At 39.4% G+C, this 18,499-nt stretch overlaps 1 protein-coding gene across 1 annotated transcript in view; it reads right to left on the reverse strand.

The window, feature by feature from the left end:
* The window catches only part of cacna1g (calcium channel, voltage-dependent, T type, alpha 1G subunit), a 310,514-nt gene that overhangs the window by 161,253 nt on the left and 130,762 nt on the right, over nucleotides 1-18,499 (reverse strand).

Here is an 18,499-nt window from a genome sequence, read left to right on the forward strand (position 1 = left end):
TATATTGTGTAAACAATTAACAGAAATGTATGTGAAATGTTTTGTTAACAAAGATTAAAGAACATTTTTTCTCTCTTGAAAGTTATCATTTCAAAGATACAAGGTTTACTTTTAACAGTGAGGATGTGTGTTTATATCAAGTATTTTACAATGGCTTCAAATGTGACTCAGCTAATCAGATTTCAGGACCAGATCTGTTTCCAAACTGAACTTAGACACTCTTTAGGACTTTTGAAATCAGACATTAAGACTGTAGTAGCATTTCAGTGAACCAGTGGACCAGAGGTTTTTCTCACCCAGCAACATAAATGTCAGGAGGAGGTAAGAGGAGGAAATGGTGAACGGTGACAAATATTCGATCAGGTTTCATTGACTGGTGCATTTTGTTTACATTCAGGTTCTAAATTTGAGGTTTCACTCAAGAGTTATCAACATCAGATCAAAGCTAACACTGTTGAGGGCTCTGTAGTGGCCTGAGTGCATAGTAGATCAATAAAGAGCCCCAGGAGCTATGAATTCAATTGGATCAGTTTCAGTCAGGTCAAAGAGGGGTATCCAGTGGAGGTCAACGTAATGAGATCTCCTACAATACACACATGCCAGCGAACACACACATACCCACGTAAGCACACCCACACACACAGCTGTTTCACACATGTGAACTTTGGAGGGAGGCACATGAAAGAATTCCCTGTTTTTGTAAGCCGGCAAGCGAGTTTTGTGTACCCTCTGCGTGTTTGTGTGCTGGCAACTACTTAATTACAGATTACGGTCAAAACCACGTCTCTGACAGGACTGTCGTGCTACATGACAGCCGCATAAATCAGCGCTCTATTGATTCTATTTGAAAATAAATGGACGTGAACTCCTCAGTATAGGTTTGAGCTATGATACACGGAGGAAAGTGACGTACATTGATTGGATCTGTGTGGTGTACAGACATGGCATCAGACTGAAGATATTTCCAGTGCCCTCAAAAGATCATACATGGATTCAGTGTTCAGTGATGTGCAAACACTACGAGCCTCATTAAGCAAGCAGCGCTCGGAAGAAATGCGTTCCGCTTTTGTTGCTTCTGAAATCTGTGGAGCAGCTTTTTGAGCGCGCTGATTGGGCCTGATGGAAACCAGCTGGTGGCAGGACAAGAAAAATAATAACGGCGGTGACTAAGGCTAAAAACGGTGGGATGGGGAAGGACAAAACAAGAAAAAATATCAATATAGGAAAAGTTCAGGTGTCAAAAGCAGAGAGACTGGGGAGAGGATGAATTGAACTAGAAAAGAGAGAGAAAGAGAGAGAGAAAGAGAGAGAGAGAGAGAGAGAGAGAGAGAGAGAGAGAGAGAGAGAGAGAGGAAGGTGAGAGAATGAGACAGAATGAGTAAAAAGAGAGAGAGAGAGAGAGATGAAGAGGACAGATAAAAGAAAGTAAGAAAGAGATACAGAAAGAAAAGAGAAAAAAAGAAAGGGAAAAGAAAGAATGAATGAGAAAGAACAAGAGAGAGAGATAGAAGAGAAAGGAATAAGAGGGACTGAAAGAAAGAAAAAGAGAACAGATAGAAAGGAGCAAAAAAGATATATATAGAGAGAGGCAGAGAGGGAGAAGAGATAGAGAGAGAGAGAGAGAATGAGAGAAAGATAGAGGAAAAACATGAGAACAAATGAGAAGGAAATGCAGAGAAAGATAGAGAGAGAAGAGAAAGAGATAAGTGGAGCGAGAAACAGAGAAAGAGGGAACGCAAAAGAGAAACAGGAAAGAGAGAATGAGAGAGATAGAAGAAAAATAGAGAATGTGACAGAAAGAGAATGAGACAGAGAGGGAAAAAGAGGGAAAACGAGAGAGAGGAAAAAGAAAGAAAAAGAGAGATGGGAAATAGAGAGATGCAGGAGAGAGAGGAAGACAAAATAAAGAGTAAAGGAGAAGAAAAACAGAAAGAAAGATGGGGAATAGAGAAAGGAAGACAGATAGAGAGAAACAAAGAATGAGAGAAAAAGAGAGAGTATGGGAGAGACGGAGTGACTAAGAAAGAGGGTGAGAGGGATAGTGAGAGAGAGAGAGTGAGTTAGAGGACAGTGGGAGGGACGTAAGGGGACGGAGAGGAGAGGAGAGAATGTGTTTGGGTTGGTGAGACAGGACTTGCGTGAGGACACTTCACAAAACTCCTCAACGCGCTCCTGAAGCAGCCTGAGAGAGACAGAGCTAAACACAGTGAACATGTGACCATATAAATGCTCACTTCGTCAACAAACTCTTACATCCACCCTTACACACACACACACACACACACACACACACACACACACACACACACACACACACACACACACAACATAGGAGCGCAAATAAACACTACAGTCATGAATAATGATACACAGATGCAAAACTAAACACATACATTCCTTCTGCCTACACACAGGTCTATTTTTATACCTTGTCAGGATGTGGGGTTTCACATATGTCCCATATGTATTATATATTTTATATAATTATACAGCTACTTTAAGGTGAACTCTTTGTTGACCCAGGCATTCAATTGCACACAAACAGCTTGTATAATCTCCATAGATGTCCAATAGAATGGAATACACACAAGCCTAAGATCACCATTCCCAATGCCAAGCTTCAGCTAGAGGGGTATAAAACCCCCTCGCACTGGGCTGTGAAGGAGTGCAACTGTATTCTCTGAAGTGATGTTCCACATCTTTGGGATGAATTAGAGAGGCATTTTATGCAACATCAGTACCTGACCTCACCAATGCTCCTGTGACTGAACGCAACCAAATCCTCACAGCTATGTTCCAACACCTACTGTAAGGCCTTCACAAATGAGAAGAGTCTGTTATTGCTGCAAAGAACTCCCTATTAATATGCTTGATTCCAGAAGAAACAATGGTTGAGCAGGTGTCTACAAACTTTTGGACAGTAAATATATGTACCTACTTCTGTCCAGCTAATCTTAAATCTAACACATGGCTGCCAGAAGGAGGGCAAGCGGGCACTTGACCCATACTTTTCAAACTACTGGGGCAATGCCCCACCATTCTAGGCCGCATGTTTTGAAACTCCACCCTCACTAACCACACAAACCTTTGATCTAGAAGCACAAAGAGACAGAGGGTCAATTAAAAAGCACCAGAACCAATTAAAATCTTCATTTCACGTGGGGGCTGGACACAGTGCAACCTGCATGTGTAGTAAAATAGTCACAGCTCAGTAACGATACTCAGGCTAATGAACTTAGTCATACGATACTGTCAGGAAATATTTCTGAGGAGATTACATTTGAAATAATCCACCTGCAGAATGAAGGGTCAAGAGGACAGGAGGTTCCAAAAATGGGATGCAAAAAATGATTAGAAGATACAGAGAAACTGGGACTCCTAACAACCATGCAAGAGCTGGCAGACCACCAAAACTGACACCACCAGATAAACAGTATTTAAAGCTTTCCTCTTTGAGAGAGAGGAGAAAATCAGGCTCCATTCTTCCTTCAGATCTGGAAAAATCCACAGGTGTTTCTGTCCATCCTTCACTGTAAAAAGACAACTCAACACTATGAGACTGAAAGGATGTGCAGCTGTCAAGAGGCCCTTACTGAGAAAAAGAAACAAGAAGAAGCTCTTTTTATCCATTTATTCTAGTTAGTCAGGGCATTTTGTCCTTAAAATGCACTAAAACAGACACACTCACACATACACAGGTAAACATAAACAGCTTGTGTAGCCACTGGTCAGGGCTGAAGGTCTTTAAGCACCTAATTCTGCACGTCTCTCTTCCGTTTGTATACTACAGAGCTCTAGCAAAGGATGGCACACTTTGCCAGAATCCCTCAGTGTCCTGACAACAATGGCCACACAGTCAACAATGGCTGCTCTGCGCGAGCGCGCTGCCAGCAGGGAGGGCACTATAATAGGAAAAGTATGAGAGAGGCCAGGGACCACGATTCAAAACAAGTCTGACCTTCAGCATCCGTAAGAAATCAGCTCAATTCAATCCCCAAGTGAGAACATGGAGCAGAGTCTATGTTCTTCCATGCCCTATTTGAACATCAAGTACAGCAGCAACTGGAGAAACGAATGAGAGAAAGCACACAAACGCTTGCTGCACTGTTCTAGAAACGATCCCATAATCATGCCACGACTGTTTAACTGACATGGAGAGGCAGAATAAGTTTGACTGAATGTCTTCCGCTCTCTATCTCTGTCCCTCGTTCTCTTCAAAGCAGCAGCTCTGGCTGCAGTTCAATCAGGGCCTGGTGTCTTCCACCACCTGGCAGGTTAATGAAGCGAGCTTCAGAGAGGTTCACTTCCCTACAGCCACATTCAGATGGAGGGGAAGATAAAACACTCTCTCTCTCTGTCTCTCTCTGTCCTCACATTGCCTCTTACCCTTCGCCCGTGCATCATTCTTTCTCTCATCCTCCCTATCTGCACCTTTCCTGACTGCTTCACAGTATCATTATTCAGATTATACAATATGTCTTTATCTATGAGTTCGTTAGTAAGGGATGCTCTGATATGGAATTTCTGGGCCAACAGCGATAAATAAAACCTTGCTGTGGCTGATATTGGTACAAATAACCAAAAATTTTACAAAAATTTGTTGTCTTATTTGTTGTTTTTTTTACAGAATGTAAAATCTCCACTGCAGGTTTTGGGCCAGTTAATATCTGTTGTAAAATCTTTCAATATTTTGTGATTATTTTTGTGATTAAGTTTGTTCCGTTTTAGACAATTAGACAACCCGTTTCAAGAACAGCTTTTTTTTTGGCGATAAGGTTACTAAAGTCTTCTGAGTAATGTGTGTCACTATAGTCTGTCCGTAAGCTTTCTAGCCTTTGTAAGAATGCACAAATTAAATTACTGTGAAATTTTTCATGGGTCACTATTCTTTCATGGGTACAGTATAATATATATTGTATTGTATATTGTTTATTGTTTATGTGTTACATAGTATGTTTATGTGTATTGTGATACAATAGATTTGAATCTTGATGCACTGGATACAATTACCACTGACATGATGTGCGGCAATAAAAAACAAACAAACAAACAAAAACATTTTTCAAAGCAGTTTACAAATGTTACAAAGCAGACTGTCTTATCTACAGTTTTAAATGGTAGGTGAATGCAACATTCTCAGTGTTGCCCAAAGACTATCACTGGCAAAGCAGTGGCATTTCTGCCTGGATGGGAAAACAAACCTCTTGTGGTGGTGTTATCCACTATGCTGTCCATTTCAGTCAGCTTAAGAAGTACAGAAATGCCTTACACTAGTGATGATGTGCATACACAAGCACATGGTTATCAATCGTAAGAATCAGCTCTAACTCCAATACCATATAATAGAATATATTAATTATTATATTTCCTCACATCTCAGCGACAGGATGAAAAGAGGCTTCTTAAAAAACTATTAATTACCTGTTTCAAAACTGAATCTAAAATCAAAATATTTTAATCTGTAATCAACTCTAAAGGATTACTTTATTAAAATAACATAATCCGCTTCCATTCCTTTTCTTTTGGATTGTGTATTGTGTTAAATTCATATAATTAAATTAACACAAGTTAAAGACAAATTTCAATAAGATGTCTTTAAATTTAACACAAGGCAAACAGGAAAACTGTTTATAGAACAGGAACACTATCAAACAAAATCACTAGGAGAAAGATATTTGTCTGCACTTTATGTGTGCTATGCGTAGACTCACTGGAAAATGTCATTAAATATTTTGGTGAATTCAAATTGGGTATCAAATGAGGCGTGTGTAGACTGGAATCAAAAATGGAACTAACTGGTGCTTTAATTTATTTATTTGATCTGATTAATTTTTAATTATTTTTTTTTTTTTGCTAGGCATCACAATAAAGCTCTGCACACTGAATGCACCATGGTATTTTTTGGATTGGATAGATTTTACTGTGTGTTTGCAATAAATAAATAAATAAATAAATAAATAAATGGCAGAATGTCAAGTGACAAAGAGCTCCTGACAAAAAAGGCAAAGGGTCACATCGGGCAGGCTTGGCTGTTGCTGTGTCAACCATATAGACAACAGTGATTAGTTGAGATTGTGTCATCTATGAAAGTAACATATAACATATAATGTACAACTGATGATATATATCTATAGCATATGACATAGAATGTATAACTGACAATATCTTGTATGTCAAACATGATTTTTCAGACAGTAAAAATGCAGCATTATTTTATTTGCCCTGTTTCTGCAAACTTGTGCAGATGACATTAACTCACTATAGTCATGTTCAAATTAACTGACCGATGTCTGAAAAAACGCACAAATTGTGTCCTGTGTGCGTGTGTGTTAGACGAGCAGCACCTCCTGATTGTGGCTAGTAACTCACTCACTCACACACTCACATTTAACAGGCTGAAGATTCTTCACAAGGGGGCACTTTTGTAACTTTTGGTGCTCCATAAGAGTTGTGCTACACATCAATGACACCATATGCCCTTATTATAATGTATTTTCTGTTTTTTTTCTGTAATTGTAATGAAATACTTTTTCTATCTCAATTATGTAATAATGTTACATGTATTCCATTACTGCCCACCCTGATCACACACGCACACACGTCATCTAAACTGCTTATCCTTCTGGGTCACGGTGCCGCCCTGAGTGAGAGTTATATTGGCTTCAGACATATTGTGCATCATTAACATCCAGCAATCACAGATTTTGTATGGTTCAACTGTGAATGGCTGAAACTTTCAAATGACATGCAGCATTTCACACAGAAATGCTACAGCTACACCTTGTACACAATATACTTTTGATACCTGGATCCAATCAACACATCAACATGTGACTCTTTAACTATTTTATACTGCATTTCCATCAGGCACGTTTCTCTATCCCCTCTTAACTATCTCTCCAGCGAGATTGCAGTCAGGGGCTACTGTTCATAATGGAATATGACTGATTGACTGATTACAGACAAAACTAGATGAGCTACCCCTAGCTGAGAATTCAATAGAGGGAGATGAAAAACCCTTCTTTCTCTTCATTCGCAACATCAGTGTGATATCTAACCTGAGAACACTCTGAGATATAAAGCAAAGCCCTCACACAAAAAGCGACATCAAAAGAGAGGGGGCACAATAAAGCAGCAACACGTGTCACACTTTTACAGTGATGCTCTCTCTCCTCTTACTACCCCTACATCTCTATTTGCAGACAGTTAAGTCTGTCCTGTTCCAATTATACAGGAAACACCTGCTTTAGAACATAATAACGCTGATGGAAACTAATGCAATACAAAACGGTCAATGGTAAGGGGGACAGCAGCTTTGTTCCGTGTGGTCGAACAGCACTTGACCAGAGAGTAGAAAAATAAATAAACAAGAAAGACCTTTTAGATGCCTTTTTTTCTTGAGAAAATATTTGATGGCCTTTGTTCATGATGAATTTGCCCTTGTCTCGTCCCCCGAACAGCCTTTTTTTCTGCTCATAACTTGTGTCAGCAGCAGGTTTGGATACAGTCCGAGGAGCATCAATAAATTAGAGAGAAGTGAGGGCATCTGGGTACTGACTTCAGTTGTGTCCTCTGTGTTCTTCAGTTCAGAACTACATTGTAAAAAATTGCTGTAAATTCACAGTATTTATTTTACAGTAAATTGCTGGTTTGTTATTTTACAGGATCATACTGTAAAATATTGGGCAATTAGAGCATGCATTAGTTTACAGTAGCACACCAGACAAAGCAATTTACAGTAATGTACTAGCAGTAGAGCTTAGTACTGTAAATATTTTACTACACTATGCTGTATGTATGCTCTACAATGATTTATTGTAAATAAATGCTGCTGTCAGGAAATTACAACTTTACTGTACATTTTTAACAGTGCTGTTGTGAATGAGGTAAAGCAGAGCCTACTTTGAAAATCATGAGGCTGTGGAACACAAGTCTGTTGTTGCATGGCGGATAATATTTACTGATATCTATCACTTATAATGAATATTATCAGCTACAGATGAATTTAACTGAAATAAAAACAAATAAACTGATTTTTGTTTCTCTCAATCTGGCCTAATGTCAGATCTGGCAGGTCAATAGGGAAGGGAGGGGTCATGAATTGAATTTAAAAAGCTGTGCAGCACAGGTGCGTTAAACCTGCGGCTCAGTGACAGGCTTTCAAATAATGTTGGATCTTCGGATTATTAACTACGTTAATGAGGTTTTTAAGCAACAAATGTTCTCTCATCATTTTCCCAAACAAGAACATGGACTCTAAAAGGGAAATTCCAAAATATCTGTAAAATAAAATAGTTCACAAGTAGGGACGCTGGAAGTGGGGGTGTTGAGGGGGCTGCAGCCTCTAAAGATCTTAGGTTTGTTTACCTGCAACTGCAAAGTGCCATGTGTGCTTTTTATAAGAAGGAATATTTTTATTTGTGTCTTTATTTATATCGCTGTTATCAAAAGAAAACCTCATATCTCCAAAATAATACCTTTACAGAAGAAGGAAATTACATACTTTACTTTTAATGTAAGTCAGTGGAACCGGACTTTTTTCCAAAGTAATTTTGGGCCATTTCTTTTGGTCCATTCATCATGAAACGTACACACAATGTAAAGGGCAACAGACATTTTCAAATTATGTCAAAAACTGAAAAACGTCTCCAAAAAAAATGGAGATACGAGGTTTTCTTCCGACAGCAGCGATATGTTCATGTTATATAGCTATGTTTTGCTACCACTGTAATAACCTCCCACTAAATTACTAACAGTTCTCGCCTCATACCATCTGATTGGTTGACTGTCGGCTCATTTGCATAAAGTTTGTCTAGAAAGAGAGGAGAGGGACAGGGACACAGCGGTTGCTGTGTTGGTCATAAGTGCATATCTGTTATTATCCTTTTCCAAATGAACCATTTCACAGCAAACCACTCTTAATCATTTTAGTTACATCTTAATGATTTGAAAAATTGGTGGAACTCCCCTTTAAGAGGAACCAAATCCTGCTAAAGCATGAATATAAACAAATGAATCGATGTCATGAGCCCACTGTTTAGATGTTATTCTCCACATCAAGTTGCCATGGGTGGGTTATAGTGTTATATATTATATATATGTTATAGTGTTGGGTTAGTTCAACCCAAAATCCTTTACAAACTACTAATTGCTTCTCTCAAACTGTAATGTAATGCAATTTTACATTACTCTCTAAAACTCAGACACACCTATACACAAGTACAAATACAGCAGTGCCTTTCGGTACTTTATTTAGAAAGAAATATCCAATCACTGTAAAGATCATTTTAAAGGCATGCCACTATCCCTGCCTTTGAACAGTTATGATGATTATGAATAGATAACACTGTTTTTTAAGGGTCGATGAATTTTCCTCGCTTTTTTTATTTTTTTATGAAAACAACCTTTTTTGAATGAATTGTTTTTGTGATGTTATGGAGACCAAAGCATTCACATATATATTGGCTTATTCTATCTTACTTTAAGTTTTAAAGAGTGTTACACTGCAATTTGAATAAGGCACAGCTAATCAGAACAAGGTTCATTTACATATATCAGGCTTAAAGTCACAGTAACAAAAACAGCCTGCTTAATTCTAAGCGATAAACAGAGGTTGGAAAAAAATGATGAAAACATGACTGTGTTTTGGTGTATAAACACAAGCACACAAATGTCAACACAAACAGGGAAATTAAGGAAAAATCCCAATGCAAGAAAAATGTGGGATATTGGCCCTTTAAAAAACCTAGAAATATTTAGTCAAACAGCCTAAAAAAGTTGATGAAATAAAATGTAAAGCTTTACAGAGCTGTTTCTGAATTAAATTGAGTTTGGCCTGGGGTTGGGGTCTCTCTTCTTCAGTACAGGAGTCTTTAATCATCAGTTTCATATTAGCATGATTAGATGTCTCAATAGATTCATATGTCAAAGCAAGAGGCGGACGTGAACTGAACTTTATGTGTATGCATGCAGTCACATGACATGAATAAGTGACTATTGTATAGATAGCTAACAAGCTAAAACTTTGACAGGAGATTATAGCAACAGTAGAATTCCTAATGTTAGTGTATTACTGATGGATGCTGTCTGTAACTAGTTGTGATGACCCTGAAACCAGTAAGAAATAAGCCTTCGATGTTTTCCTCTCAGTTCATAAACTTATTAACCGCATCTGAGATTTCAGTGCGTACAAAAACATTACGGTCGATAAACGCAGCAGAAGTAACGGCCCTATCTTTCACTAAGCCTGTGAATGGCTCTCATGCAGAGACACCAAAACAACAGTAGCCTGATCAATGTGGGGACGTTCTTAGCCATCTGTAAGTACCTGTGAATGGTTGTTATCGATTCTAGGCGCCTCCAAATACAAATATGAGATGAAGGAGCTCTCAGATGAAAGTGCTGGATGCAGTCCAGTATCATCAGTACCTCTGGCCAAATGGCATTCCTGAAGCCTCTATTACCTTACCAAGAGCTCCTCAGTCTGGCTGGGGGAAGGGAGACTCTATTAAGATCACTTATGTTGCTTCCACTGGATGTAAGGATCAGTACTTATTACTGTAGATGACTTTCACTAGAATTTAACCAGGGCCTCAAGGAGCTCCTGACTTTGGCATAAAGCCTAAGATACTTCGCTTCTGCATCTGCAGTAGACCCACGCACGCCGCAGAAGGAGATGACCAATAACAAGAAAAACGAATCATAGCCCACTGGCAAATTCTGAAGTCAAACCCATTTACATTAAACCAACAGTGTCATAATGGTGAATGACACTTACTGTACACTCTTAAAAAAGATGGTTCTTCAAGCGTTCTTTAGTAAAGGGAATAGTTCTATTTAGAACCATTTCATGCTTAAACGGCTCCTTGCATGGTTAAATAGTTCTTCAGATTGCTGAAGAATGTGCTTTATATGGTTCTAAATAGAACCTTGTTGAAAAAGGTTCTATATAGCACCAAAAAGGATTCTTCTGTTGTTAGTAGCTTGACATTGTAATGATAGCACAACCCTTTTCGGTGCTATACAGAAGCACATATTCTCCATCTCCATCAATCTGAAGAACCATTTCACCTGGCAAAGATTCATTGAAGCCTAAAGCATGGTGTAATAGAACCATTCCCTTTACCAAAGACCCCTTGAAGAACCATCTTTTTTAAGAGTGTAGACTAGTGAATGAAATGTGTCTGAGAAATCATGAGGCAAGAACAAAAAAATAGCATTCAACAGCCAGAGTTAGCCAGCAGAGACTATGCTAAATGTGCCTACCTACTTCATTTGCCAGTGTTAGTACTGAAAACAAAATGAACACTATAAATTACACCAGGTATGTTCTGCCGACAGAGCTGCTACGAGCTTGAAGTTTTAGCTGTAGTGATATGAGTGAGTGAGCCTAAGAATTCTAGTCCAGTTTTTTTTATTATGTCATTTATTCTCACTGCTGTAACAAAATATCTGATATTATTTTATAGGAGAAGGACGCATGAAGCAAGGGAAGGCCTAATGACTTTTGGTAAATAAAATACATGTCTGTAATTTTTAGTTCATTTTTATTGAATAGAATCAACACATTTGTTGTATGTAAACTCTGTAGTAGCTCAGAACTACTTAAGTAATAATCATATTTCATTATTAAGTTTTGTTTTTTTTTCAAATACAGTATCTACGTTAATACAGCCAAGTGAGTGATCCTACTGGGTAGGCTTTTAGGAGCAGGACAGAATGCCTTACATCTTAGACCAACTGTGTTATGTCACTGTAGGCCTTTCTGTAAGTCTTCGATATGTCACTGACTGTAAACTTGAGCCATAGTCTATGCCAGGGTGAGGTGAAATATGTTAATGTCTGTTGCGAACTTCAAATATCTAGAACAGCCAAACAATATTAAAATAATTTCTTATTAAAAAGAAAAAGTTTTCTAAAAATCTTACTTTTAGCACATAATTTGAACACAGCAACTGTCGTTTGTAAAACATTTTATGGTGAATGGACCAATAGAAATGCTCCAAAATCACTTGGAACAAAACCTCTTTACATCAACTTACAATTAAAGTTAAAATGTTTTTGTCTTTCCCTGTAAAGTTACTGTTTTGAAGATATGTTACATGCACCAGCTTTAGCTTAATGCTTACATACTATTAAAAATCCTGTTGGGGTGCTAGCAGAATTGAGCATTACTGTAAAGGTGTTTTTCTCATTATTTGAGTTTTGACATTTGTGGCCTGAGCTGATGGTCACTAATAGTCATGCTTCACTTCTGGTACACAAACTATACAGCACAAAAATGAATAGTGTAAAAAATACAATCCAGAATGTTAAAAAAAAATTATATATCAAGTTTTGTTTCAAGGGAAGCTTATAGCTCAGGCCTTATTATTATTATTATTATTATTATTATTATTATTATTATTACTATGAGTCATATTCTACACAGTAGGCACTGGTAATTGTCCATTTTTTTGACATGAGTGATGGCCATTAAGCTGACAGTATGTGCTGCACTCATTGTTATTATCATGACCACCAGAAAATGGCTGCCCTTCAACTGTCGCCTGTCTGCCTCCAGCACTGTCAGAGAGAGAGAGACTGCTGCAGCGATCTCAGGGGACAGCATTAAACAAATGATCAATCTCTCACAATAAAGAGCTACTACACACACTGTACTGTAAGATAAATGTGCATGTGAGAGAGAAGGAGAATGTGATTTAGAAAAAACAGGCTAAATCCATAGAGGCTCACTAAAGCACTCCTGAAACAGAGTGTTATGAAAGCTAATGCAGGGCCTCAGGTTGGGCTTGGTGGGCTTAAGTCCATAATGAGTGGTGAGTATGTGTGCCAGAGGAGAGCGAGCGGAGATGAGGGTCTGTCTGAGAGAGAGAGCACCATGCTCAGAGACAACCTGTCACAGCCTTCACTCGCTTCTGTCAGCCTGCTAATACAAGACACAGACAAGCAGAGAGAGAGAGAGAGAGAGAGAGAGAGAGAGAGAGAGAGAGAGAGAGAGAGAGGGAGATAGAAAGACAGAGGGAGGAAACAAAGCGAGAGAGAGGGTAAATGAAGGAGGAAGAGCAGGAGAGAGAGAGGGGGAAGTGAGGAGAAAGAAAGAAAGAAAGAGGAAGACAGAAATATGAGCAAAAGAAGAGAAAAGTAAAGGAAACAGAAAAAGACAGGGGGAGGGAGAAAGGGAGGGAAGGAAATAAGAAAGAGTGAAAGAGAGAGAGAGAGAGAGAGAGAGGGAGGGAGAGAAAGGAGAGAGAGAGAGAGAAGGACAGAGGAAGGAAACAAAGCAAGAGAGAGGGGAAATGAAGGACGAAGAGAGGGAGAGAGAGAGGGAGGAAATGAGGGAGAAAGAAAGAAAGAGGAAGACAGAGCTATGAGCAAACAAAGAGAAAAAGAATGGAAACAGAGAAAAAAAAGAGGGGAGAGGGAGGAAGGGAGGGAAGGAAATAAGAAAGAGTGAAAGAGACCCCTTTTACTGAAGCATTATTAATTAAAAGGTTTTACATCCTATAGTAAAGAGCTAATAGTTATATTAATAATAATGAGGATCCCCAAAGAAAAATCACCCATTCACAAAGATTCACCAATGAAATGATATCACACCCGAATCACTGACAGATACAATAATTTCACCAGCACACCACTTTTTCTCAAAACAGGAAATGTTATGAGTGCTTTGGTAAAAGACAAATTCAACTCTAATGTGCAATTCCACTAGAGCTCGGAACAATTTTAAAACATCCACCTCCTGCCCTTCAGACATCAACCTGAAGGACTTCCACACTGATAACTTAGCTTGTCCCACTAAAAAATTAGCCAAGGCACATATATAACGCTGAGCTTTAGAGTATTTACAGCCAAAAATGAAACAGAGTCCGGGTGAACAGAAACCCCAGCCCTCTGAGCGCCCTGTCCAGGAACTTGAACAGAGGAATCTGTCTTTGACAGTCGGAAAAAGCATGAAAAACAGTATCAAGATTATTACAGAAAATGCAGAGTGGTTGAAGAGCAGGGTTAAATTTTGACAAGAGTGAAAGAGAGAGAGAGAGAGAGAAAGAGAGAGAAGGAGAGAGAGAGATAGATAGAGAAAAGCGAAGTAAGGAGAAAGGAAGAGTCAGCGAGAGAAAGAGAAGGAAAGACTGAGAGAGAGAAAGGGGAAGCAATGGTGAGAGAAACATAAAGAGAGAGAGGACAGGAGAGAGAGTGGAGATGAGAGAGAAAGGAAGAGAGAGGGATAGTTTGAAAGAGAGTCAGAGAGAGGAAGAGCAAGAGAGAGAAAGACACAGAGAATCAGAGATAGACAGAAAGATGAGGTGAGAGATAAGGAGAAAGGAAAGGAGAGAGAAAGAGAGAGAGGAGAAAAGAGATAGGTGGACAGAGGAAAGGAGACAGAAATGAGAGAGGGTAAATGAGGGAGGGAGAGAGAGAAAGAGATTGAGGAAGAGGGGGAGAGAGGGAGGGAGAGAGAGAGAAAAAGAGAGAAGGAAGGAGGGAGAAGGGAGAAAAGAGAGAGGAGTGAAGTAAGGAAAAATAAAGTGTCAGAAAGAGAAGAAAAGACAGAGAGAAGAGAGGAATAGATGGTTACAATAACATAAAGAGAGAGCGAGAAAGAGGATAGGAGAAAGAAAGAGGGGATGAGGGAGTAAGAAAGAGAGAGGAAGAGTTTAAGAGTAAGAGAGAGAAAGAAAGAACAAGAGAGACACAGAGAGAGAAATCGAGAAGGCAGTGGGAAGAAAGAAGGAGAAAGAAAGAGAGAGGGAGATAGCATGATAGAGAAGAAGAAAGAGAGACAGAAAGAGTGGGAGAGATGGGGAGAGAGAGGAAATAATGGAGAAAGAAAGACAGAAAGATAGAGGAGGGAGAGACGGACAAAGAGAAAGAGCAAGAGAGAGAGAGGAGAAAGGGAGAAAGAGCAAAAAGGACAGAGAGAAATCGAGAAGACAGAGTGAGGAAGAGAGAAAGAGAAAGAAGAGAGAGGGAGATAGCATGACAGAGAAAGAGAAAGAGAGAGAAGGAGAAAGAGAGATGGGGAAAGGGAGGAAATAATGGAGCAAGAAAGAGAGAGAGATTGAGGAGTGAGAGAAGGACAGAGAGAAAAAGCAAGAGAGAGAGGAGAGAGAAACAGAAGGAGAGACCAGAGAAAGAGAGAGAGAGAGAGAGAAAGAGCAGAAGAGGGGATGATGAGAGAAACGGAGAGAGAGAAAAGGGGACAGGAAAGGAGAGAAAGATAAACAGCAAAAGAAGCAGCCAGACAGAGAAAGAGCGAGAAAGAGAGAGAGAAAGTCAGAGAGAGAGAGAGAGAGAGAGACAGAGACAGAGAGAGCAGAAGTAAGTGAATTGGGTCTGGCCTCGTGTCTCTAGCTGTCAATCTCAGTATATCATATTCAAGCTAAAGGTTGCGTTTAGAAAGTGGATGAAATATAACGAGTACCATTGTCTTGACAGTGTGAAGAAACATCAGTCATACTCAAAACTCGTCTATTTTCCGGGAGAATGTTAACGTGCTTCAAGGACACTGCATATTTGTACAAGCCTTGAGTAAAGAGTACAGCAGCAAAACAGTCTGAAATATTAACATACTGTCTCTAATGTCAAAGTTAATTTAGTTGGCAGTGCATTATGCAAAGTCATTTTATTTTCCATCCCTAAACAGTCTTACCTCTCCCAAGGTGAGAACAACGTGTGCAATAAACAATTACAAAGGCATCTCACAACACTGCACTCCAAATGGCAAGCAGTATTTATTGCTATGATGAGCAAGGATGCATATTTGTGGTCCAGCCTTTTGCTTTATAGTTTGCTCGACTTCAAATGAACTTGACGCGTTGCCACTGCTGAAGTTTCCTCTCATGAAGAACGCTTGTGACTTTCTGAACTCAGGGAAATCAACCGGAGCTCCTAAGTGTGAATAAAGGCATTGTGGAGGAGCGAAAGGGCAAATCGGCTTGGCTGGAAGCTGAAATGAGTCTGCGCTCGTTGCCAAGCAGCTGGGGGTGTCTGAGGCTGATACCTTCGCTGGTTAGCGCTGGATCCTCGAAGGATTTTTAAAGATTAAGAGGAGCTTGTGCTAGCCTAAACGTCTCTCCAACTGAACCACACACAGACATAAGATACTGTGCATGCATGCCAAACGTTCAGCACTCTTTCAGCAGCCTGGCCCAGGGGAGCAGAGAGCTGTGATAGATAAGATTGAGCTAAATGGTATAAAATAGAGGAGCTCTCTTCATACAAGCATCAAGTACAGCTACTTAACACCCGTCTAGGCAATTGACAGAAAAGACTGAACCCTGTCTGTTACATCTGTAATTACTTTTATGTAACGACTTTAAGCAATTAACGTTCAACCTTTCAAGCCATCTTCCAGTCACTGAAGGCAATTACTGTTGCCTTTTTTTTTGAATCTTAATAAAAGTTTCAGAATTTTACATAAAAATATGGTCACATTTGGAGCACAACCGTCTAATCACTAGCCCTATCATCAGGTCATGAGTTCAATCCCTGGTGATGCCACAGCCGTCCGAGGCCAGGAGTCAAACACAGCATAACTACGCCCCCCTATTACTTAGTTAGTCAATGCTAGCCAATCAAGTTCATCCTCACATCATCCATAACCATCTGGTTTGGTTCCTCCACCTCACAACAACAAGCCCGAACACATAATCAGGACAGAGGAGAAGATCAAATATAATCTACCAATTCTTCAGTACATCCACAACTGAGGGACTCCTCTGATCCTTCTTATCCTGGACATCACCTATTCCAGCCACTACCTTACGGTAGAAGATTCAGGGTCATCAAATCCGGCACTGCTAGACATGCTAACAGCTTTTTCCCCAGAGCTGTAGTGCTCATTAAGTGCAGTTTACACTTTAAACTATACTGAACCTAGCAAAGCTCCCTTTCTGTATGGTGCAACTGTATAAATCCTCTGTGCAATAATGCTTGGTTTGTACAACTGTACAAATATTCATTGTTACCAAAGCTTATATCATCCTGTCATTTACTGTAAATAATAGTTATTATGCATACATTTACATATTAACATACTCATCTCTTTTAGCTCATTTGACATTAGCAATTCTTTATCTATTGTCTTATTTTTATTCTATTTATTCTAATATCTAGCATGGTAGTAGGTAGTGTGCAGTAGGTTTGGAAAAGTTGTCCCCAAATGTGACCCTGCAAGACAACATTATATTGCCAAAATTATGTAAACATCCCTCCTAATTAATGAATTCAGGTAATTCAGCCACATGCATTGCTATCAGGTATATAAAATCAAGCACATAGTCATGCAATCTCCATAGGCAAACACTGGTGATAGAATGGACGGTACTGAAGAGCTCAGTGACTTTAAACGTGACACTGTCACTGGATGCCACCTTTGCATGTCAGTAAGTTTGTGAAATTTCTGCCCTGCTAGATCTGCCCTGGTCATCCGTAAGTGCTCTTATTGTGAAATGGAGCAACAACAGCTCAGCCACAAAGCAGTAGTGCCGCCTGTCCTCTGTTGCATCATTCAATACAATTCAAACTGCCTCTGGAAGAGGCATCAGCACATGCTCCATCCCTACAAGCACTTCAGAATTTAATTGAAATAATAAGACCTTTCTATGAATAACCATTCATTTACGTCACATGATATCCACTCCTTTTTCTTTTTTAAAAAAAACAACATGTCAATTCGAAGGCAATTCTGATTCTCCAGCTTTAGGTTTCACAGGAAAACCACACAACGTCTATCTTCATACCCCTGCTTATGCTATTGGTGAAGGAATCTGACTAAGCATAATACAATACAACCTATCATTGCTCACCCAAAGCTGTGCGGATGGTGAGTATGTCATCTGGAGTGTTATCAAAACAGCCGTGGAGAAACTGGTTTTGCCAACATGCCAGCAGAACATGCCAGCAGCCTGTCATTTCTGCATGCTCCTCTTGTGTACACACTTTGGCTGATGGCTCCTGGATATCCTTCCACATGCTCCATATGCTGGGGTAATTTCCATCTCAACACATAATCCTATGCATCCCTCAGCAATGCACATGAGGTTAGCTCTGTGCCAGCGAAGATTGGCAGCAAGGAGCACAGGGTCCCTAGGTTAGGAGGGATGAAGCTCGGGGAATGAAATGGGTAAATGTGCTCATGTTAGTTCAGCTGCATGCATTACTCAAAGATAACTCTCATTCTAATTGTTGTATTAATCTCCATGGTTATGTGTATGTTTTATGAGTATTGGGATTTTTAGATGCTGAGCATGGACGACATGGCGCAATCATTGAACACACTGAAGTTATGGACAACAATTTAAGAAACATCAAGACATAAAGGGCTAAAATTCAAATAACTACCTGTTACTATGCGGTTTAGGCATGTTTTAAGTTTGTTTTGTTGTTTATGAATATTTTTGTGAATGTTTTTATTCAATGTCTGCAAAAATGAACTAAGAAGCAAGAAGTAAACCCAATGATGAACCTATGAACCAATGACGATCCCACTTGT

The sequence above is a fragment of the Colossoma macropomum genome, unplaced genomic scaffold, assembly GCF_904425465.1.
Source record: "Colossoma macropomum unplaced genomic scaffold, Colossoma_macropomum, whole genome shotgun sequence".
Lineage (NCBI taxonomy): Eukaryota > Metazoa > Chordata > Actinopteri > Characiformes > Serrasalmidae > Colossoma > Colossoma macropomum.